This window comes from Rhododendron vialii, chromosome 4a (assembly GCF_030253575.1).
Source record: "Rhododendron vialii isolate Sample 1 chromosome 4a, ASM3025357v1".
Classification (NCBI taxonomy): domain Eukaryota; kingdom Viridiplantae; phylum Streptophyta; class Magnoliopsida; order Ericales; family Ericaceae; genus Rhododendron; species Rhododendron vialii.
In genome coordinates, this window is record NC_080560.1 from 21,936,084 (window position 1) to 21,962,259 (window position 26,176).

Below are 26,176 nucleotides of genomic sequence, written 5' to 3' on the forward strand. Positions count from 1 at the left end.
TTGGTTTTGTACCGTAACGAATTACTCGAACGGTATTGTACCCTTTTGGTGTGGTTTGGTACCGTAACGAAGTACTCGTACGGTATTGCACCGTTTTGGTGTGGTTTGGTACCGTATGGATGTACTCGTACGGTATTGCACCGTTTTGGTTTGGTTTGGTACCGTAACGAAGTACTCGTATGGTATTGCACCGTTTTGGTATGGTTTGGTACCGTATGGATGTACTCGTACGGTATTGCACCGTTTTGGTGTGGTTTGGTACCGAATGGATGTACTCGTACGGTATTGCACCGTTTTGGTGTGGTTTGGTACCGTATGGATGTACTCGTACGGTATTGCACCGTTTTGGTGTGGTTTGGTACCGTATGGATGTACTCGTACGGTATTGCACCGTTTTGGTTTGGTTTGGTACCGTAACGAATTACTCGAACGGTATTGTACCCTTTTGGTGTGGTTTGGTACCGTAACGAAGTACTCGTACGGTATTGCACCGTTTTGGTGTGGTTTGGTACCGTATGGATGTACTCGTAAGGTATTGCACCGTTTTGGTTTGGTTTGGTACCGTAACGAAGTACTCGTATGGTATTGCACCGTTTTGGTATGGTTTGGTACCGTATGGATGTACTCGTACGGTATTGCACCGTTTTGGTGTGGTTTGGTACCGAATGGATGTACTCGTACGGTATTGCACCGTTTTGGTGTGGTTTGGTACCGTATGGATGTACTCGTACGGTATTGCACCGTTTTGGTGTGGTTTGGTACCGTATGGATGTACTCGTACGGTATTGCACCGTTTTGGTTTGGTTTGGTACCGTAACGAATTACTCGAACGGTATTGTACCCTTTTGGTGTGGTTTGGTACCGTAACGAAGTACTCGTACGGTATTGCACCGTTTTGGTGTGGTTTGGTACCGTATGGATGTACTCGTACGGTATTGCACCGTTTTGGTTTGGTTTGGTACCGTAACGAAGTACTCGTACGGTATTGCACCGTTTTGGTATGGTTTGGTACCGTATGGATGTACTCGTACGGTATTGCACCGTTTTGGTGTGGTTTGGTACCGTATGGATGTACTCGTACGGTATTGCACCGTTTTGGTGTGGTTTGGTACCGTATGGATGTACTCGTACGGTATTGCACCGTTTTGGTGTGGTTTGGTACCGTATCGATGTACTCGTACGGTATTGCACCGTTTTGGTTTGGTTTGGTACCGTAACGAAGTACTCCTACGGTATTGTACCCTTTTGGTGTGGTTTGGTACCGTATGGATGTACTCGTACGGTATTGCACCGTTTTGGTGTGGTTTGGTACCGTATGGATGTACCCGTACGGTATTGCACCGTTTTGGTTTGGTTTGGTACCGTAACGAAGTACTCGAACGGTATTGTACCCTTTTGGTGTGGTTTGGTACAGTAACGAAGTACTCGTACGGTATTGCACCGTTTTGGCGTGGTTTGGTACCGTATGGATGTACTCGTACGGTATTGCACCGTTTTGGTGTGGTTTGGAACCGTATGGATGTACTCGTACGGTATTGCACCGTTTTGGTTTGGTTTGGTACCGTAACGAAGTACTCGTACGGTATTGTACCCTTTTGGTGTGGTTTGGTACCGTAACGAAGTACTCGTACGGTATTGCACCGTTTTGGTGTGGTTTGATACCGTATGGATTTACTCGTACGGTATTGCACCGTTTTGGTGTGGTTTGGTACCGTATGGATGTACTCGTACGGTATTGAACCGTTTTGGTTTGGTTTGGTACCGTAACGAAGTACTCGTACGGTATTGCACCGTTTTGGGGTGGTTTGGTACCGTATGGATGTACTCGTACGGCATTGCACCGTTTTGGTGTGGTTTGGTACCGTATGGATGTACTCGTACGGTATTGCACCGTTTTGGTGTGGTTTGGCACCGTATGGATGTACTCGTACGGTATTGCACCGTTTTGGTTTGGTTTGGTTCCGTAACGAAGTACTCGTACGGTATTGCACCGTTTTGGTGTGGTTTGGTACCGTATGGATGTACTCGTACGGCATTGCACCGTTTTGGTGTGGTTTGGTACCGTATGGTATTGCACCGTTTTGGTGTGGTTTGGTACCGTATGGATGTACTTGTACGGTATTGCATCGTTTTGGTTTGGTTTGGTACCGTAACGAAGTACTCGTACGGTATTGCACCATTTTGGTGTGGTTTGGTACCGTATGGATGTACTCGTACGGTATTGCACCGTTTTGGTGTGGTTTGGTACCGTATGGATGTACTCGTACGGTATTGCACCGTTTTGGTGTGGTTTGGTACCGTATGGATGTACTCGTACGGTATTGCACCGTTTTGGTTTGGTTTGGTACCGTAACGAAGTACTCGAACGGTATTGTACCCTTTTGGTGTGGTTTGGTACCGTAACGAAGTACTCGTACGGTATTGCACCGTTTTGGTGTGGTTTGGTACCGCATGGATGTACTCGTACGGTATTGCACCGTTTTGGTGTGGTTTGGTACCGTATGGATGTACTCGTACAGTATTGCACCGTTTTGGTTTGGTTTGGTACCGTAACGAAGTACTCGAATGGTATTGTACCCTTTTGGAGTGGTTTGGTACCGTAACGAAGTACTCGTACGGTATTGCACCGTTTTGGTGTGGTTTGGTACCGTATCGATGTACTCGTACGGTATTGTATCCTTTTTGTGTGGTTTGGTACCGTAACAAAGTACTCGTACGGTATTGCACCGTTTTGGTGTGGTTTGGTACCGTATTGATGTACTCGTATGGTATTGCACCGTTTTGGTTTGGTTTGGTACCGTAACGAAGTACTCGTACGGTATTATACCCTTTTGGTGTGGTTTGGTACCGTAACGAAGTACTCGTACGGTATTGCACCGTTTTGGTGTGGTTTGGTACCGTATGGATGTACTCGTACGGTATTGTACCCTTTTTGTGTGGTTTGGTACCGGAACGAAGTACTCGTACGGTATTGCACCGTTTTGGTATGGTTTGGTACCGTATGGATGTACTCGTACGGTATTGCACCGTTTTGGTTAGGTTTGGTACCGTATGGATGTACTCGTACGGTATTGCACCGTTTTGGTTTGGATTGGTACCGTAACGAAGTACTCGAACGGTATTGTACCCTTTTGGTGTGGTTTGGTACCGTAACAAAGTACTCGTACGGTATTGCACCGTTTTGGTGTGATTTGGTACCGTATGGATGTACTCGTACGGTATTGCACCGTTTTGGTATGGTTTGGTACCGTATGGATGTACTCGTACGGTATTGCACCGTTTTGGTTTGGTTTGGTAGCGTAACGAAGTACTCGTATGGTATTGCACCGTTTTGGTGTGGTTTGGTACCGTATGGATGTACTCGTACGGTATTGCACCGTTTTGGTGTGGTTTGGTACCGTAGGATGTACTCGTACGGTATTGCACCGTTTTGGTTAGGTTTCGTACCGTAACGAAGTACTCGTACGGTATTGTACCCTTTTGGTGTGGTTTGGTACCGTAACGAAGTACTCGTACGGTATTGCACTATTTTGGTGTAGTTTGGTACCGTATGGATGTACTCGTACGGTATTGCACCGTTTTGGTGGGGTTAGGTACCGTATGGACGTACTCGTACGGTATTGCACCATTTTGGTTTGGTTTGGTACCGTAACGAAGTACTCGTACGGTATTGTACCCTTTTGGTGTGGTTTGGTACCGTAACGAAGTACTCGTGCGGTATTGCACCGTTTTGGAGAGGTTTGGTACCGTATTGATCTACTCGTACGGTATTGCACCGTTTTGGTTAGGTTTGGTACCGTAACGAAGTACTCGTACGGTATTGTAACCTTTTGGTGTGGTTTGGTACCGTATGGATGTACTCGTACGGTATTGCACCGTTTTGGTTAGGTTTGGTACCGTAACGAAGTACTCGTACGGTATTGTACCCTTTTGGTGTGGTTTGGTACCGTAACGAAGTACTCGTACGGTATTGCACTATTTTGGTGTGGTTTGGTACCGTATGGATGTACTCGTACGGTATTGCACCGTTTTGGTGTGGTTTGGTACCGTATGGATGTACTCGTACGGTATTGCACGGTTTTGGTTTGGTTTGGTACCGTAACGAATTACTCGAACGGTATTGTACCCTTTTGGTGTGGTTTGGTACCGTAACGAAGTACTCGTACGGTATTGCACCGTTTTGGTGTGGTTTGGTACCGTATGGATGTACTCGTACGGTATTGCACCGTTTTGGTTTGGTTTGGTACCGTAACGAAGTACTCGTATGGTATTGCACCGTTTTGGTATGGTTTGGTACCGTATGGATGTACTCGTACGGTATTGCACCGTTTTGGTGTGGTTTGGTACCGAATGGATGTACTCGTACGGTATTGCACCGTTTTGGTGTGGTTTGGTACCGTATGGATGTACTCGTACGGTATTGCACCGTTTTGGTGTGGTTTGGTACCGTATGGATGTACTCGTACGGTATTGCACCGTTTTGGTTTGGTTTGGTACCGTAACGAATTACTCGAACGGTATTGTACCCTTTTGGTGTGGTTTGGTACCGTAACGAAGTACTCGTACGGTATTGCACCGTTTTGGTGTGGTTTGGTACCGTATGGATGTACTCGTACGGTATTGCACCGTTTTGGTTTGGTTTGGTACCGTAACGAAGTACTCGTACGGTATTGCACCGTTTTGGTATGGTTTGGTACCGTATGGATGTACTCGTACGGTATTGCACCGTTTTGGTGTGGTTTGGTACCGTATGGATGTACTCGTACGGTATTGCACCGTTTTGGTGTGGTTTGGTACCGTATGGATGTACTCGTACGGTATTGCACCGTTTTGGTGTGGTTTGGTACCGTATCGATGTACTCGTACGGTATTGCACCGTTTTGGTTAGGTTTGGTACCGTAACGAAGTACTCCTACGGTATTGTACCCTTTTGGTGTGGTTTGGTACCGTATGGATGTACTCGTACGGTATTGCACCGTTTTGGTGTGGTTTGGTACCGTATGGATGTACTCGTACGGTATTGCACCGTTTTGGTTTGGTTTGGTACCGTAACGAAGTACTCGAACGGTATTGTACCCTTTTGGTGTGGTTTGGTACAGTAACGAAGTACAAGTACGGTATTGCACCGTTTTGGCGTGGTTTGGTACCGTATGGATGTACTCGTACGGTATTGCACCGTTTTGGTGTGGTTTGGAACCGTATGGATGTACTCGTACGGTATTGCACCGTTTTGGTTTGGTTTGGTACCGTAACGAAGTACTCGTACGGTATGTACCCTTTTGGTGTGGTTTGGTACCGTAACGAAGTACTCGTACGGTATTGCACCGTTTTGGTGTGGTTTGATACCGTATGGATTTACTCGTACGGTATTGCACCGTTTTGGTGTGGTTTGGTACCGTATGGATGTACTCGTACGGTATTGAACCGTTTTGGTTTGGTTTGGTACCGTAACGAAGTACTCGTACGGTATTGCACCGTTTTGGGGTGGTTTGGTACCGTATGGATGTACTCGTACGGCATTGCACCGTTTTGCTGTGGTTTGGTACCGTATGGATGTACTCGTACGGTATTGCACCGTTTTGGTGTGGTTTGGCACCGTATGGATGTACTCGTACGGTATTGCACCGTTTTGGTTTGGTTTGGTACCGTAACGAAGTACTCGTACGGTATTGCACCGTTTTGGTGTGGTTTGGTACCGTATGGATGTACTCGTACGGCATTGCACCGTTTTGGTGTGGTTTGGTACCGTATGGTATTGCACCGTTTTGGTGTGGTTTGGTACCGTATGGATGTACTCGTACGTTATTGCATCGTTTTGGTTTGGTTTGGTACCGTAACGAAGTACTCGTACGGTATTGCACCGTTTTGGTGTGGTTTGGTACCGTATGGATGTACTCGTACGGTATTGCACCGTTTTGGTGTGGTTTGGTACCTTATGGATGTACTCGTACGGTATTGCACCGTTTTGGTTTGGTTTGGTACCGTAACGAAGTACTCGAACGGTATTGTACCCTTTTGGTGTGGTTTGGTACAGTAACGAAGTACTCGTACGGTATTGCACCGTTTTTGTGTGGTTTGGTACCGTATGGATGTACTCGTACGGTATTGAACCGTTTTGGTGTGGTTTGGAACCGTATGGATGTACTCGTACGGTATTGCACCGTTTTGGTTTGGTTTGGTACCGTAACGAAGTACTCGTACGGTATTGTACCCTTTTGGTGTGGTTTGGTACCGTAACGAAGTACTCGTACGGTATTGCACCGTTTTGGTGTGGTTTGATACCGTATGGATGTACTCGTACGGTATTGTACCCTTTTTGTGTGGTTTGGTACCGTAACGAAGTACTCGTACGGTATTGCACCGTTTTGGTGTGGTTTGGTACCGTATGGATGTACTCGTACGGTATTGCACCGTTTTGGTTAGGTTTGGTACCGTATGGATGTACTCGTACGGTATTGCACCGTTTTGGTTTGGATTGGTACCGTAACGAAGTACTCGAACGGTATTGTACCCTTTTGGTGTGGTTTGGTACCGTAACGAAGTACTCGTACGGTATTGCACCGTTTTGGTATGGTTTGGTACCGTATGGATGTACTCGTACGGTATTGCACCGTTTTGGTTTGGTTTGGTACCGTTACGAAGTACTCGTACGGTATTGCACCGTGTTGGTGTGGTTTGGTACCGTATGGATGTATTCGTACGGTATTGCACCGTTTTGGTGTGGTTTCGTACCGTATGGATGTACTAGTACGGTATTGCACCGTTTTGGTGTGGTTTGGTACCGTATCGATGTACTCGTACGGTATTGCACCGTTTTGGTTTGGTTTGGTACCGTAACGAAGTACTCGTACGGTATTGTAACCTTTTGGTGTGGTTTGGTACCGTAACGAAGTACTCGTACGGTATTGCACCGTTTTGGTGTGGTTTGGTACCGTATGGATGTACTCGTACGGTATTGCACCGTTTTGGTGAAGTTTGGTACCGTATGGATATACTCGTACGGTATATCACCGTTTTGGTGTGGTTTGGTACCGTATCGATGTACTCGTACGGTATTGCACCGTTTTGGTTAGGTTTGGTACCGTATGGATGTACTCGTACGGTATTGCATCGTTTTGGTTTGGATTGGTACCGTAACGAAGTACTCGAACGGTATTGTACCCTTTTGGTGTGGTTTGGTACCGTAACGAAGTACTCGTACGGTATTGCACCGTTTTGGTGTGATTTGGTACCTTATGGATGTACTCGTACGGTATTGCACCGTTTTGGTATGGTTTGGTACCGTATGGATGTACTCGTACGGTATTGCACCGTTTTGGTTTGGTTTGGTAGCGTAACGAAGTACTCGTATGGTATTGCACCGTTTTGGTGTGGTTTGGTACCGTATGGATGTACTCGTACGGTATTGCACCGTTTTGGTGTGGTTTGGTACCGTATGGATGTACTCGTACGGTATTGCACCGTTTTGGTTAGGTTTGGTACCGTAACGAAGTACTCGTACGGTATTGTACCCTTTTGGTGTGGTTTGGTACCGTAACGAAGTACTCGTACGGTATTGCACTATTTTGGTGTGGTTTGGTACCGTATGGATGTACTCGTACGGTATTGCACCGTTTTGGTGGGGTTAGGTACCGTATGGACGTACTCGTACGGTATTGCACCGTTTTGGTTTGGTTTGGTACCGTAACGAAGTACTCGTACGGTATTGTACCCTTTTGGTGTGGTTTGGTACCGTAACGAAGTACTCGTGCGGTATTGCACCGTTTTGGAGAGGTTTGGTACCGTATTGATCTACTCGTACGGTATTGCACCGTTTTGGTTAGGTTTGGTACCGTAACGAAGTACTCGTACGGTATTGTAACCTTTTGGTGTGGTTTGGTACCGTAACGAAGTACTCGTACGGTATTGCACCGTTTTGGTGTGGTTTGGTACCGTATGGATGTACTCGTACGGTATTGCACCGTTTTGGTTTGGTTTGGTACTGTAACGAAGTACTCGTACGGTATTGCACCGTTTTGGTGTGGTTTGGTACCGTATGGATGTACTCGTACGGCATTGCACCGTTTTGGTGTGGTTTGGTACCGTATGGTATTGCACCGTTTTGGTGTGGTTTGGTACCGTATGGATGTACTCGTACGGTATTGCACCGTTTTGGTTTGGTTTGGTACCGTAACGAAGTACTCGTACGGTATCGCACCGTTTTGGTGTGGTTTGGTACCGTATGGATGTACTCGTACGGTATTGCACCGTTTTGGTGTGGTTTGGTACCTTATGGATGTACTCGTACGGTATTGCACCGTTTTGGTTTGGTTTGGTACCGTAACGAAGTACTCGAACGGTATTGTACCCTTTTGGTGTGGTTTGGTACAGTAACGAAGTACTCGTACGGTATTGCACCGTTTTGGTGTGGTTTGGTACCGTATGGATGTACTCGTACGGTATTGCACCGTTTTGGTGTGGTTTGGAACCGTATGGATGTACTCGTACGGTATTGCACCGTTTTGGTTTGGTTTGGTACCGTAACGAAGTACTCGTACGGTATTGTACCCTTTTGGTGTGGTTTGGTACCGTAACGAAGTACTCGTACGGTATTGCACCGTTTTGGTGTGGTTTGATACCGTATGGATGTACTCGTACGGTATTGTACCCTTTTTGTGTGGTTTGGTACCGTAACGAAGTACTCGTACGGTATTGCACCGTTTTGGTGTGGTTTGGTACCGTATGGATGTACTCGTACGGTATTGCACCGTTTTGGTTAGGTTTGGTACCGTATGGATGTACTCGTACGGTATTGCACCGTTTTGGTTTGGATTGGTACCGTAACGAAGTACTCGAACGGTATTGTACCCTTTTGGTGTGGTTTGGTACCGTAACGAAGTACTCGTACGGTATTGCACCGTTTTGGTGTGGTTTGGTACCGTATGGATGTACTCGTACGGTATTGCACCGTTTTGGTATGGTTTGGTACCGTATGGATGTACTCGTACGGTATTGCACCGTTTTGGTTTGGTTTGGCACCATATGGATGTACTCGTACGGTATTGCACCGTTTTGGTTTGGTTTGGTACCGTAACGAATTACTCGTACGGTATTGCACCGTTTTGGTGTGGTTTGGTACCGTATGGATGTACTCGTACGGTATTGCACCGTTTTGGTTAGGTTTGGTACCGTATGGATGTACTCGTACGGTATTGCACCGTTTTGGTTTGGATTGGTACCGTAACGAAGTACTCGAACGGTATTGTACCCTTTTGGTGTGGTTTGGTACCGTAACGAAGTACTCGTACGGTATTGCACCGTTTTGGTGTGATTTGGTACCTTATGGATGTACTCGTACGGTATTGCACCGTTTTGGTATGGTTTGGTACCGTATGGATGTACTCGTACGGTATTACACCGTTTTTGTTTGGTTTGGTAGCGTAACGAAGTACTCGTATGGTATTGCACCGTTTTGGTGTGGTTTGGTACCGTATGGATGTACTCGTACGGTATTGCACCGTTTTGGTGTGGTTTGGTACCGTATGGATGTACTCGTACGGTATTGTACCCTTTTTGTGTGGTTTGGTACCGGAACGAAGTACTCGTACGGTATTGCACCGTTTTGGTGTGGTTTGGTACCGTATGGATGTACTCGTACGGTATTGCACCGTTTTGGTTAGGTTTGGTACCGTATGGATGTACTCGTACGGTATTGCACCGTTTTGGTTTGGATTGGTACCGTAACGAAGTACTCGAACGGTATTGTACCCTTTTGGTGTGGTTTGGTACCGTAACGAAGTACTCGTACGGTATTGCACCGTTTTGGTGTGATTTGGTACCTTATGGATGTACTCGTACGGTATTGCACCGTTTTGGTACGGTTTGGTACCGTATGGATGTACTCGTACGGTATTGCACCGTTTTGGTTTGGTTTGGTAGCGTAACGAAGTACTCGTATGGTATTGCACCGTTTTGGTGTGGTTTGGTACCGTATGGATGTACTCGTACGGTATTGCACCGTTTTGGTGTGGTTTGGTACCGTATGGATGTACTCGTACGGTATTGCACCGTTTTGGTTAGGTTTGGTACCGTATCGAAGTACTCGTACGGTATTGTACCCTTTTGGTGTGGTTTGGTACCGTAACGAAGTACTCGTACGGTATTGCACTATTTTGGTGTGGTTTGGTACCGTATGGATGTACTCGTACGGTATTGCACCGTTTTGGTGGGGTTAGGTACCGTATGGACGTACTCGTACGGTATTGCACCGTTTTGGTTTGGTTTGGTACCGTAACGAAGTACTCGTACGGTATTGTACCCTTTTGGTGTGGTTTGGTACCGTAACGAAGTACTCGTGCGGTATTGCACCGTTTTGGAGAGGTTTGGTACCGTACTGATCTACTCGTACGGTATTGCACCGTTTTGGTTAGGTTTGGTACCGTAACGAAGTACTCGTACGGTATTGTAACCTTTTGGTGTGGTTTGGTACCGTAACGAAGTACTCGTACGGTATTGCACCGTTTTGGTGTGGTTTGGTACCGTATGGATGTACTCGTACGGTATTGCACCGTTTTGGTTTGGTTTGGTACCGTAACGAAGTACTCGTACGGTATTGCACCGTTTTGGTGTGGTTTGGTACCGTATGGATGTACTCGTACGGCATTGCACCGTTTTGGTGTGGTTTAGTACCGTATGGTATTGCACCGTTTTGGTGTGGTTTGGTACCGTATGGATGTACTCGTACGGTATTGCACCGTTTTGGTTTGGTTTGGTACCGTAACGAAGTACTCGTACGGTATTGCACCGTTTTGGGGTGGTTTGGTACCGTATGGATGTACTCGTACGGTATTGCACCGTTTTGGTGTGGTTTGGTACCTTATGGATGTACTCGTACGGTATTGCACCGTTTTGGTTTGGTTTGGTACCGTAACGAAGTACTCGAACGGTATTGTACCCTTTTGGTGTGGTTTGGTACAGTAACGAAGTACTCGTACGGTATTGCACCGTTTTGGTGTGGTTTGGTACCGTATGGATGTACTCGTACGGTATTGCACCGTTTTGGTGTGGTTTGGAACCGTATGGATGTACTCGTACGGTATTGCACCGTTTTGGTTTGGTTTGGTACCGTAACGAAGTACTCGTACGGTATTGTACCCTTTTGGTGTGGTTTGGTACCGTAACGAAGTACTCGTACGGTATTGCACCGTTTTGGTGTGGTTTGATACCGTATGGATGTACTCGTACGGTATTGTACCCTTTTTGTGTGGTTTGGTACCGTAACGAAGTACTCGTACGGTATTGCACCGTTTTGGTGTGGTTTGGTACCGTATGGATGTACTCGTACGGTATTGCACCGTTTTGGTTAGGTTTGGTACCGTATGGATGTACTCGTACGGTATTGCACCGTTTTGGTTTGGATTGGTACCGTAACGAAGTACTCGAACGGTATTGTACCCTTTTGGTGTGGTTTGGTACCGTAACGAAGTACTCGTACGGTATTGCACCGTTTTGGTGTGGTTTGGTACCGTATGGATGTACTCGTACGGTATTGCACCGTTTTGGTATGGTTTGGTACCGTATGGATGTACTCGTACGGTATTGCACCGTTTTGGTTTGGTTTGGCACCATATGGATGTACTCGTACGGTATTGCACCGTTTTGGTTTGGTTTGGTACCGTAACGAATTACTCGTACGGTATTGCACCGTTTTGGTGTGGTTTGGTACCGTATGGATGTACTCGTACGGTATTGCACCGTTTTGGTTAGGTTTGGTACCGTAACGAAGTACTCGTACGGTATTGTACCCTTTTGGTGTGGTTTGGTACCGTAACGAAGTACTCGTACGGTATTGCACCGTTTTGGTGTGATTTGGTACCTTATGGATGTACTCGTACGGTATTGCACCGTTTTGGTATGGTTTGGTACCGTATGGATGTACTCGTACGGTATTGCACCGTTTTGGTTTGGTTTGGTAGCGTAACGAAGTACTCGTATGGTATTGCACCGTTTTGGTGTGGTTTGGTACCGTATGGATGTACTCGTACGGTATTGCACCGTTTTGGTGTGGTTTGGTACCGTATGGATGTACTCGTACGGTATTGTACCCTTTTTGTGTGGTTTGGTACCGGAACGAAGTACTCGTACGGTATTGCACCGTTTTGGTGTGGTTTGGTACCGTATGGATGTACTCGTACGGTATTGCACCGTTTTGGTTAGGTTTGGTACCGTATGGATGTACTCGTACGGTATTGCACCGTTTTGGTTTGGATTGGTACCGTAACGAAGTACTCGAACGGTATTGTACCCTTTTGGTGTGGTTTGGTACCGTAACGAAGTACTCGTACGGTATTGCACCGTTTCGGTGTGATTTTGTACCTTATGGATGTACTCGTACGGTATTGCACCGTTTTGGTATGGTTTGGTACCGTATGGATGTACTCGTACGGTATTGCACCGTTTTGGTTTGGTTTGGTAGCGTAACGAAGTACTCGTATGGTATTGCACCGTTTTGGTGTGGTTTGGTACCGTATGGATGTACTCGTACGGTATTGCACCGTTTTGGTGTGGTTTGGTACCGTATGGATGTACTCGTACGGTATTGCACCGTTTTGGTTAGGTTTGGTACCGTAACGAAGTACTCGTACGGTATTGTACCCTTTTGGTGTGGTTTGGTACCGTAACGAAGTACTCGTACGGTATTGCACTATTTTCGTGTGGTTTGGTACCGTATGGATGTACTCGTACGGTATTGCACCGTTTTGGTGGGGTTAGGTACCGTATGGACGTACTCGTACGGTATTGCACCGTTTTGGTTTGGTTTGGTACCGTAACGAAGTACTCGTACGGTATTGTACCCTTTTGGTGTGGTTTGGTACCGTAACGAAGTACTCGTGCGGTATTGCACCGTTTTGGAGAGGTTTGGTACCGTATTGATCTACTCGTACGGTATTGCACCGTTTTAGTTAGGTTTGGTACCGTAACGAAGTACTCGTACGGTATTGTAACCTTTTGGTGTGGTTTGGTACCGTAACGAAGTACTCGTACGGTATTGCACCGTTTTGGTGTGGTTTGGTACCGTATGGATGTACTCGTACGGTATTGCACCGTTTTGGTTTGGTTTGGTACCGTAACGAAGTACTCGTACGGTATTGCACCGTTTTGGTGTGGTTTGGTACCGTATGGATGTACTCGTACGGCATTGCACCGTTTTGGTGTGGTTTGGTACCGTATGGTATTGCACCGTTTTGGTGTTGTTTGGTACCGTAACGAAGTACTCGTACGGTATTGTACCGTTTTGGTTTGGTTTGGTACCGTAACGAAGTACTCGTACGGTATTGCACCGTTTTGGTGTGGTTTGGTACCGTATGGATGTACTCGTACGGTATTGCACCGTTTTGGTGTGGTTTGGTACCGTATGGATGTACTCGTACGGTATTGCACCGTTTTGGTATGGTTTGGTACCGTATGGATGTACTCGTACGGTATTGCACCGTTTTGGTGTAGTTTGGTACCGTATGGATGTACTCGTACGGTATCGTACCCTTTTTGTGTGGTTTGGTACGGGAACGAAGTACTCGTACGGTATTGCACCGTTTTGGTGTGGTTTGGTACCGTATGGATGTACTCGTACGGTATTGCACCGTTTTGGTTAGGTTTGGTACCGTATGGATGTACTCGTACGGTATTGCACCGTTTTGGTTTGGATTGGTACCGTAACGAAGTACTCGAACGGTATTGTACCCTTTTGGTGTGGTTTGGTACCGTAACGAAGTACTCGTACGGTATTGCACCGTTTTGGTGTGATTTGGTACCTTATGGATGTACTCGTACGGTATTGCACCGTTTTGGTATGGTTTGGTACCGTATGGATGTACTCGTACGGTATTGCACCGTTTTGGTTTGGTTTGGTAGCGTAACGAAGTACTCGTATGGTATTGCACCGTTTTGGTGTGGTTTGGTACCGTATGGATGTACTCGTACGGTATTGCACCGTTTTGGTGTGGTTTGGTACCGTATGGATGTACTCGTACGGTATTGCACCGTTTTGGTTAGGTTTGGTACCGTAACGAAGTACTCGTACGGTATTGTACCCTTTTGGTGTGGTTTGGTACCGTAACGAAGTACTCGTACGGTATTGCACCGTTTTGGTGTGATTTGGTACCTTATGGATGTACTCGTACGGTATTGCACCGTTTTGGTATGGTTTGGTACCGTATGGATGTACTCGTACGGTATTGCACCGTTTTGGTTTGGTTTGGTAGCGTAACGAAGTACTCGTATGGTATTGCACCGTTTTGGTGTGGTTTGGTACCGTATGGATGTACTCGTACGGTATTGCACCGTTTTGGTGTGGTTTGGTACCGTATGGATGTACTCGTACGGTATTGTACCCTTTTTGTGTGGTTTGGTACCGGAACGAAGTACTCGTACGGTATTGCACCGTTTTGGTGTGGTTTGGTACCGTATGGATGTACTCGTACGGTATTGCACCGTTTTGGTTAGGTTTGGTACCGTATGGATGTACTCGTACGGTATTGCACCGTTTTGGTTTGGATTGGTACCGTAACGAAGTACTCGAACGGTATTGTACCCTTTTGGTGTGGTTTGGTACCGTAACGAAGTACTCGTACGGTATTGCACCGTTTCGGTGTGATTTTGTACCTTATGGATGTACTCGTACGGTATTGCACCGTTTTGGTATGGTTTGGTACCGTATGGATGTACTCGTACGGTATTGCACCGTTTTGGTTTGGTTTGGTAGCGTAACGAAGTACTCGTATGGTATTGCACCGTTTTGGTGTGGTTTGGTACCGTATGGATGTACTCGTACGGTATTGCACCGTTTTGGTGTGGTTTGGTACCGTATGGATGTACTCGTACGGTATTGCACCGTTTTGGTTAGGTTTGGTACCGTAACGAAGTACTCGTACGGTATTGTACCCTTTTGGTGTGGTTTGGTACCGTAACGAAGTACTCGTACGGTATTGCACTATTTTCGTGTGGTTTGGTACCGTATGGATGTACTCGTACGGTATTGCACCGTTTTGGTGGGGTTAGGTACCGTATGGACGTACTCGTACGGTATTGCACCGTTTTGGTTTGGTTTGGTACCGTAACGAAGTACTCGTACGGTATTGTACCCTTTTGGTGTGGTTTGGTACCGTAACGAAGTACTCGTGCGGTATTGCACCGTTTTGGAGAGGTTTGGTACCGTATTGATCTACTCGTACGGTATTGCACCGTTTTAGTTAGGTTTGGTACCGTAACGAAGTACTCGTACGGTATTGTAACCTTTTGGTGTGGTTTGGTACCGTAACGAAGTACTCGTACGGTATTGCACCGTTTTGGTGTGGTTTGGTACCGTATGGATGTACTCGTACGGTATTGCACCGTTTTGGTTTGGTTTGGTACCGTAACGAAGTACTCGTACGGTATTGCACCGTTTTGGTGTGGTTTGGTACCGTATGGATGTACTCGTACGGCATTGCACCGTTTTGGTGTGGTTTGGTACCGTATGGTATTGCACCGTTTTGGTGTTGTTTGGTACCGTAACGAAGTACTCGTACGGTATTGTACCGTTTTGGTTTGGTTTGGTACCGTAACGAAGTACTCGTACGGTATTGCACCGTTTTGGTGTGGTTTGGTACCGTATGGATGTACTCGTACGGTATTGCACCGTTTTGGTGTGGTTTGGTACCGTATGGATGTACTCGTACGGTATTGCACCGTTTTGGTATGGTTTGGTACCGTATGGATGTACTCGTACGGTATTGCACCGTTTTGGTGTAGTTTGGTACCGTATGGATGTACTCGTACGGTATCGTACCCTTTTTGTGTGGTTTGGTACGGGAACGAAGTACTCGTACGGTATTGCACCGTTTTGGTGTGGTTTGGTACCGTATGGATGTACTCGTACGGTATTGCACCGTTTTGGTTAGGTTTGGTACCGTATGGATGTACTCGTACGGTATTGCACCGTTTTGGTTTGGATTGGTACCGTAACGAAGTACTCGAACGGTATTGTACCCTTTTGGTGTGGTTTGGTACCGTAACGAAGTACTCGTACGGTATTGCACCGTTTTGGTGTGATTTGGTACCTTATGGATGTACTCGTACGGTATTGCACCGTTTTGGTATGGTTTGGTACCGTATGGATGTACTCGTACGGTATTGCACCGTTTTGGTTTGGTTTGGTAGCGTAACGAAGTACTCGTATGGTATTGCACCGTTTTGGTGTGGTTTGGTACCGTATGGATGTACTCGTACGGTATTGCACCGTTTTGGTGTGGTTTGGTACCGTATGGATGTACTCGTACGGTATTGCACCGTTTTGGTTAGGTTTGGTACCGTAACGAAGTACTCGTACGGTATTGTACCCTTTTGGTGTGGTTTGGTACCGTAACGAAGTACTCGTACGGTATTGCACTATTTTGGTGTGGTTTGGTACCGTATGGATGTACTCGTACGGTATTGCACCGTTTTGGTGGGGTTAGGTACCGTATGGACGTACTCATACGGTATTGCACCGTTTTGGTTTGGTTTGGTACCGTAACGAAGTACTCGTACGGTATTGTACCCTTTTGGTGTGGTTTGGTACCGTAACGAAGTACTTGTGCGGTATTGCACCGTTTTGGAGAGGTTTGGTACCGTATTGATCTACTCGTACGGTATTGCACCGTTTTGGTTAGGTTTTGTACCGTAACGAAGTACTCGTACGGTATTGTAACCTTTTGGTGTGGTTTGGTACCGTAACGAAGTACTCGTACGGTATTGCACCGTTTTGGTGTGGTTTGGTACCGTATGGATGTACTCGTACGGTATTGCACCGTTTTGGTTTGGTTTGGTACCGTAACGAAGTACTCGTACGGTATTGCACCGTTTTGGTGTGGTTTGGTACCGTATGGATGTACTCGTACGGCATTGCACCGTTTTGGTGTGGTTTGATACCGTATGGTATTGCACCGTTTTGGTGTGGTTTGGTACCGTATGGATGTACTCGTACGGTATTGCACCGTTTTGGTTTGGTTTGGTACCGTAACGAAGTACTCGTACGGTATTGCACCGTTTTGGTGTGGTTTGGTACCGTATGGATGTACTCGTAAGGTATTGCACCGTTTTGGTATGGTTTGGTACCGTATGGATGTACTCGTACGGTATTGCACCGTTTTGGTTTGGTTTGGCACCGTATGGATGTACTCGTACGGTATTGCACCGTTTTGGTTTGGTTTGGTACCGTAACGAATTACTCGAACGGTATTGGACCCTTTTGGTGTGGTTTGGTACCGTAACGAAGTACTCGTACGGTATTGCACCGTTTTGGTGTGGTTTGGTACCGTATGGATGTACTCGTACGGTATTGCACCGTTTTGGTATGGTTTGGTACCGTATGGATGTACTCGTACGGTATTGCACCGTTTTGGTTTGGTTTGGTAGCGTAACGAAGTACTCGTATGGTATTGCACCGTTTTGGTGTGGTTTGGTACCGTATGGATGTACTCGTACGGTATTGCACCGTTTTGGTGTGGTTTGGTACCGTATGGATGTACTCGTACGGTATTGCACCGTTTTGGTTAGGTTTGGTACCGTAACGAAGTACTCGTACGGTATTGTACCCTTTTGGTGTGGTTTGGTACCGTAACGAAGTACTCGTACGGTATTGCACTATTTTGGTGTGGTTTGGTACCGTATGGATGTACTCGTACGGTATTGCACCGTTTTGGTGGGGTTAGGTACCGTATGGACGTACTCGTACGGTATTGCACCGTTTTGGTTTGGTTTGGTACCGTAACGAAGTACTCGTACGGTATTGTACCCTTTTGGTGTGGTTTGGTACCGTAACGAAGTACTCGTGCGGTATTGCACCGTTTTGGAGAGGTTTGGTACCGTATTGATCTACTCGTACGGTATTGCACCGTTTTAGTTAGGTTTGGTACCGTAACGAAGTACTCGTACGGTATTGTAACCTTTTGGTGTGGTTTGGTACCGTAACGAAGTACTCGTACGGTATTGCACCGTTTTGGTGTGGTTTGGTACCGTATGGATGTACTCGTACGGTATTGCACCGTTTTGGTTTGGTTTGGTACCGTAACGAAGTACTCGTACGGTATTGCACCGTTTTGGTGTGGTTTGGTACCGTATGGATGTACTCGTACGGCATTGCACCGTTTTGGTGTGGTTTGGTACCGTATGGTATTGCACCGTTTTGGTGTTGTTTGGTACCGTAACGAAGTACTCGTACGGTATTGTACCGTTTTGGTTTGGTTTGGTACCGTAACGAAGTACTCGTACGGTATTGCACCGTTTTGGTGTGGTTTGGTACCGTATGGATGTACTCGTACGGTATTGCACCGTTTTGGTGTGGTTTGGTACCGTATGGATGTACTCGTACGGTATTGCACCGTTTTGGTATGGTTTGGTACCGTATGGATGTACTCGTACGGTATTGCACCGTTTTGGTGTAGTTTGGTACCGTATGGATGTACTCGTACGGTATCGTACCCTTTTTGTGTGGTTTGGTACGGGAACGAAGTACTCGTACGGTATTGCACCGTTTTGGTGTGGTTTGGTACCGTATGGATGTACTCGTACGGTATTGCACCGTTTTGGTTAGGTTTGGTACCGTATGGATGTACTCGTACGGTATTGCACCGTTTTGGTTTGGATTGGTACCGTAACGAAGTACTCGAACGGTATTGTACCCTTTTGGTGTGGTTTGGTACCGTAACGAAGTACTCGTACGGTATTGCACCGTTTTGGTGTGATTTGGTACCTTATGGATGTACTCGTACGGTATTGCACCGTTTTGGTATGGTTTGGTACCGTATGGATGTACTCGTACGGTATTGCACCGTTTTGGTTTGGTTTGGTAGCGTAACGAAGTACTCGTATGGTATTGCACCGTTTTGGTGTGGTTTGGTACCGTATGGATGTACTCGTACGGTATTGCACCGTTTTGGTGTGGTTTGGTACCGTATGGATGTACTCGTACGGTATTGCACCGTTTTGGTTAGGTTTGGTACCGTAACGAAGTACTCGTACGGTATTGTACCCTTTTGGTGTGGTTTGGTACCGTAACGAAGTACTCGTACGGTATTGCACTATTTTGGTGTGGTTTGGTACCGTATGGATGTACTCGTACGGTATTGCACCGTTTTGGTGGGGTTAGGTACCGTATGGACGTACTCATACGGTATTGCACCGTTTTGGTTTGGTTTGGTACCGTAACGAAGTACTCGTACGGTATTGTACCCTTTTGGTGTGGTTTGGTACCGTAACGAAGTACTTGTGCGGTATTGCACCGTTTTGGAGAGGTTTGGTACCGTATTGATCTACTCGTACGGTATTGCACCGTTTTGGTTAGGTTTGGTACCGTAACGAAGTACTCGTACGGTATTGTAACCTTTTGGTGTGGTTTGGTACCGTAACGAAGTACTCGTACGGTATTGCACCGTTTTGGTGTGGTTTGGTACCGTATGGATGTACTCGTACGGTATTGCACCGTTTTGGTTTGGTTTGGTACCGTAACGAAGTACTCGTACGGTATTGCACCGTTTTGGTGTGGTTTGGTACCGTATGGATGTACTCGTACGGCATTGCACCGTTTTGGTGTGGTTTGATACCGTATGGTATTGCACCGTTTTGGTGTGGTTTGGTACCGTATGGATGTACTCGTACGGTATTGCACCGTTTTGGTTTGGTTTGGTACCGTAACGAAGTACTCGTACGGTATTGCACCGTTTTGGTGTGGTTTGGTACCGTATGGATGTACTCGTACGGTATTGCACCGTTTTGGTGTGGTTTGGTACCGTATGGATGTACTCGTACGGTATTGCACCGTTTTGGTATGGTTTGGTACCGTATGGATGTACTCGTACGGTATTGCACCGTTTTGGTTTGGTTTGGCACCGTATGGATGTACTCGTACGGTATTGCACCTTTTTGGTTTGGTTTGGTACCGTAACGAATTACTCGAACGGTATTGGACCCTTTTGGTGTGGTTTGGTACCGTAACGAAGTACTCGTACGGTATTGCACCGTTTTGGTGTGGTTTGGTACCGTATGGATGTACTCGTACGGTATTGCACCGTTTTGGTATGGTTTGGTACCGTATGGATGTACTCGTACGGTATTGCACCGTTTTGGTGTGGTTTGGTACCGTATGGATGTACTCGTACGGTATTGTACCCTTTTGGTGTGGTTTGGTACCGGAACGAAGTACTCGTACGGTATTGCACCGTTTTGGTGTGGTTTGGTACCGTATGGATGTACTCGTACGGTATTGCACCGTTTTGGTTAGGTTTGGTACCGTATGGATGTACTCGTACGGTATTGCACCGTTTTGGTTTGGATTGGTACCGTAACGAAGTACTCGAACGGTATTGTACCCTTTTGGTGTGGTTTGGTACCGTAACGAAGTACTCGTACGGTATTGCACCGTTTTGGTGTGATTTGGTACCTTATGGATGTACTCGTACGGTATTGCACCGTTTTGGTATGGTTTGGTACCGTATGGATGTACTCGTACGGTATTGCACCGTTTTGGTTTGGTTTGGTAGCGTAACGAAGTACTCGTATGGTATTGCACCGTTTTGGTGTGGTTTGGTACCGTATGGATGTACTCGTACGGTATTGCACCGTTTTGGTGTGGTTTGGTACCGTATGGATGTACTCGTACGGTATTGCACCGTTTTGGTTAGGTTTGGTACCGTAACGAAGTACTCGTACGGTATTGTACCCTTTTGGTGTGGTTTGGTACCGTAACGAAGTACTCGTACGGTATTGCACTATTTTGGTGTGGTTTGGTACCGTATGGATGTACTCGTACGGTATTGCACCGTTTTGGTGGGGTTAGGTACCGTATGGACGTACTCGTACGGTATTGCACCGTTTTGGTTTGGTTTGGTACCGTAACGAAGTACTCGTACGGTATTGTACCCTTTTGGTGTGGTTTGGTACCGTAACGAAGTACTCGTGCGGTATTGCACCGTTTGGAGAGGTTTGGTACCGTATTGATCTACTCGTACGGTATTGCACCGTTTTGGTTAGGTTTGGTACCGTAACGAAGTACTCGTACGGTATTGTAACCTTTTGGTGTGGTTTGGAACCGTAACGAAGTACTCGTACGGTATTGCACCGTTTTGGTGTGGTTTGGTACCGTATGGATGTACTCGTACGGTATTGCACCGTTTTGGTTTGGTTTGGTACCGTAACGAAGTACTCGTACGGTATTGCACCGTTTTGGTGTGGTTTGGTACCGTATGGATGTACTCGTACGGCATTGCACCGTTTTGGTGTGGTTTGATACCGTATGGTATTGCACCGTTTTGGTGTGGTTTGGTACCGTATGGATGTACTCGTACGGTATTGCACCGTTTTTGTTTGGTTTGGTACCGTAACGAAGTACTCGTACGGTATTGCACCGTTTTGGTGTGGTTTGGTACCGTATGGATGTACTCGTACGGTATTGCACCGTTTTGGTGTGGTTTGGTACCTTATGGATGTACTCGTACGGTATTGCACCGTTTTGGTTTGGTTTGGTACCGTAACGAAGTACTCGAACGGTATTGTACCCTTTTGGTGTGGTTTGGTACAGTCACGAAGTACTCGTACGGTATTGCACCGTTTTGGTGTGGTTTGGTACCGTATGGATGTACTCGTACGGTATTGCACCGTTTTGGTGTGGTTTGGAACCGTATGGATGTACTCGTACGGTATTGCACCGTTTTGGTTTGGTTTGGTACCGTAACGAAGTACTCGTACGGTATTGTACCCTTTTGGTGTGGTTTGGTACCGTAACGAAGTACTCGTACGGTATTGCACCGTTTTGGTGTGGTTTGATACCGTATGGATGTACTCGTACGGTATTGTACCCTTTTTGTGTGGTTTGGTACAGTAACGAAGTACTCGTACGGTATTGCACCGTTTTGGTGTGGTTTGGTACCGTATGGATGTACTCGTACGGTATTGCACCGTTTTGGTTAGGTTTGGTACCGTATGGATGTACTAGTACGGTATTGCACCGTTTTGGTTTGGATTGGTACCGTAACGAAGTACTCGAACGGTATTGTACCCTTTTGGTGTGGTTTGGTACCGTAACGAAGTACTCGTACGGTATTGCACCGTTTTGGTGTGGTTTGGTACCGTATGGATGTACTCGTACGGTATTGCACCGTTTTGGTATGGTTTGGTACCGTATGGATGTACTCGTACGGTATTGCACCGTTTTGGTTTGGTTTGGCACCGTATGGATGTACTCGTACGGTATTGCACCGTTTTGGTTTGGTTTGGTACCGTAACGAATTACTCGAACGGTATTGGACCCTTTTGGTGTGGTTTGGTACCGTAACGAAGTACTCGTACGGTATTGCACCGTTTTGGTGTGGTTTGGTACCGTATGGATGTACTCGTACGGTATTGTACCCTTTTTGTGTGGTTTGGTACCGGAACGAAGTACTCGTACGGTATTGCACCGTTTTGGTGTGGTTTGGTACCGTATGGATGTACTCGTACGGTATTGCACCGTTTTGGTTAGGTTTGGTACCGTATGGATGTACTCGTACGGTATTGCACCGTTTTGGTTTGGATTGGTACCGTAACGAAGTGCTCGAACGGTATTGTACCCTTTTGGTGTGGTTTGGTACCGTAACGAAGTACTCGTACGGTATTGCACCGTTTTGGTGTGCTTTGGTACCGTATGGATGTACTCGTACGGTATTGCACCGTTTTGGTATGGTTTGGTACCGTATGGATGTACTCGTACGGTATTGCACCGTTTTGGTTTGGTTTGGTAGCGTAACGAAGTACTCGTATGGTATTGCACCGTTTTGGTGTGGTTTGGTACCGTATGGATGTACTCGTACGGTATTGCACCGTTTTGGTGTGGTTTGGTACCGTATGGATGTACTCGTACAGTATTGCACCGTTTTGGTTAGGTTTGGTACCGTAACGAAGTACTCGTACGGTATTGTACCCTTTTGGTGTGGTTTGGTACCGTATGGATGTACTCGTACGGCATTGCACCGTTTTGGTGTGGTTTGATACCGTATGGTATTGCACCGTTTTGGTGTGGTTTGGTACCGTATGGATGTACTCGTACGGTATTGCACCGTTTTGGTTTGGTTTGGTACCGTAACGAAGTACTCGTACGGTATTGCACCGTTTTGGTGTGGTTTGGTACCGTATGGATGTACTCGTACGGTATTGCACCGTTTTGGTGTGGTTTGGTACCTTATGGATGTACTCGTACGGTATTGCACCGTTTTGGTTTGGTTTGGTACCGTAACGAAGTACTCGAACGGTATTGTACCCTTTTGGTGTGGTTTGGTACAGTCACGAAGTACTCGTACGGTATTGCACCGTTTTGGTGTGGTTTGGTACCGTATGGATGTACTCGTACGGTATTGCACCGTTTTGGTGTGGTTTGGAACCGTATGGATGTACTCGTACGGTATTGCACCGTTTTGGTTTGGTTTGGTACCGTAACGAAGTACTCGTACGGTATTGTACCCTTTTGGTGTGGTTTGGTACCGTAACGAAGTACTCGTACGGTATTGCACCGTTTTGGTGTGGTTTGATACCGTATGGATGTACTCGTACGGTATTGTACCCTTTTTGTGTGGTTTGGTACCGTAACGAAGTACTCGTACGGTATTGCACCGTTTTGGTGTGGTTTGGTACCGTATGGATGTACTCGTACGGTATTGCACCGTTTTGGTTAGGTTTGGTACCGTATGGATGTACTAGTACGGTATTGCACCGTTTTGGTTTGGATTGGTACCGTAACGAAGTACTCGAACGGTATTGTACCCTTTTGGTGTGGTTTGGTACCGTAACGAAGTACTCGTACGGTATTGCACCGTTTTGGTGTGGTTTGGTACCGTATGGATGTACTCGTACGGTATTGCACCGTTTTGGTATGGTTTGGTACCGTATGGATGTACTCGTACGGTATTGCACCGTTTTGGTTTGGTTTGGCACCGTATGGATGTACTCGTACGGTATTGCACCGTTTTGGTTTGGTTTGGTACCGTAACGAATTACTCGAACGGTATTGGACCCTTTTGGTGTGGTTTGGTACCGTAACGAAGTACTCGTACGGTATTGCACCGTTTTGGTGTGGTTTGGTACCGTATGGATGTACTCGTACGGTATTGTACCCTTTTTGTGTGGTTTGGTACCGGAACGAAGTACTCGTACGGTATTGCACCGTTTTGGTGTGGTTTGGTACCGTATGGATGTACTCGTACGGTATTGCACCGTTTTGGTTAGGTTTGGTACCGTATGGATGTACTCGTACGGTATTGCACCGTTTTGGTTTGGATTGGTACCGTAACGAAGTGCTCGAACGGTATTGTACCCTTTTGGTGTGGTTTGGTACCGTAACGAAGTACTCGTACGGTATTGCACCGTTTTGGTGTGCTTTGGTACCGTATGGATGTACTCGTACGGTATTGCACCGTTTTGGTATGGTTTGGTACCGTATGGATGTACTCGTACGGTATTGCACCGTTTTGGTTTGGTTTGGTAGCGTAACGAAGTACTCGTATGGTATTGCACCGTTTTGGTGTGGTTTGGTACCGTATGGATGTACTCGTACGGTATTGCACCGTTTTGGTGTGGTTTGGTACCGTATGGATGTACTCGTACAGTATTGCACCGTTTTGGTTAGGTTTGGTACCGTAACGAAGTACTCGTACGGTATTGTACCCTTTTGGTGTGGTTTGGTACCGTAACGAAGTACTCGTACGGTATTGCACTATTTTGGTGTGGTTTGGTACCGTATGGATGTACTCGTACGGTATTGCACCGTTTTGGTGGGGTTAGGTACCGTATGGACGTACTCGTACGGTATTGCACCGTTTTGGTTTGGTTTGGTACCGTAACGAAGTACTCGTACGGTATTGTACCCTTTTGGTGTGGTTTGGTACCGTAACGAAGTACTCGTGCGGTATTGCACCGTTTTGGAGAGGTTTGGTACCGTATTGATCTACTCGTACGGTATTGCACCGTTTTGGTTAGGTTTGGTACCGTAACGAAGTACTCGTACGGTATTGTAACCTTTTGGTGTGGTTTGGTACCGTAACGAAGTACTCGTACGGTATTGCACCGTTTTGGTGTGGTTTGGTACCGTATGGATGTACTCGTACGGTATTGCACCGTTTTGGTTTGGATTGGTACCGTAACGAAGTACTCGAACGGTATTGTACCCTTTTGGTGTGGTTTGGTTCCGTAACGAAGTACTCGTACGGTATTGCACCGTTTTGGTGTGGTTTGGTACCGTATGGATGTACTCGTACGGTATTGCACCGTTTTGGTATGGTTTGGTACCGTATGGATGTACTCGTACGGTATTGCACCGTTTTGGTTTGGTTTGGCACCGTATGGATGTACTCGTACGGTATTGCACCGTTTTGGTTTGGTTTGGTACCGTAACGAATTACTCGAACGGTATTGGACCCTTTTGGTGTGGTTTGGTACCGTAACGAAGTACTCGTACGGTATTGCACCGTTTTGGTGTGGTTTGGTACCGTATGGATGTACTCGTACGGTATTGTACCCTTTTTGTGTGGTTTGGTACCGGAACGAAGTACTCGTACGGTATTGCACCGTTTTGGTGTGGTTTGGTACCGTATGGATGTACTCGTACGGTATTGCACCGTTTTGGTTAGGTTTGGTACCGTATGGATGTACTCGTACGGTATTGCACCGTTTTGGTTTGGATTGGTACCGTAACGAAGTGCTCGAACGGTATTGTACCCTTTTGGTGTGGTTTGGTACCGTAACGAAGTACTCGTACGGTATTGCACCGTTTTGGTGTGCTTTGGTACCGTATGGATGTACTCGTACGGTATTGCACCGTTTTGGTATGGTTTGGTACCGTATGGATGTACTCGTACGGTATTGCACCGTTTTGGTTTGGTTTGGTAGCGTAACGAAGTACTCGTATGGTATTGCACCGTTTTGGTGTGGTTTGGTACCGTATGGATGTACTCGTACGGTATTGCACCGTTTTGGTGTGGTTTGGTACCGTATGGATGTACTCGTACAGTATTGCACCGTTTTGGTTAGGTTTGGTACCGTAACGAAGTACTCGTACGGTATTGTACCCTTTTGGTGTGGTTTGGTACCGTAACGAAGTACTCGTACGGTATTGCACTATTTTGGTGTGGTTTGGTACCGTATGGATGTACTCGTACGG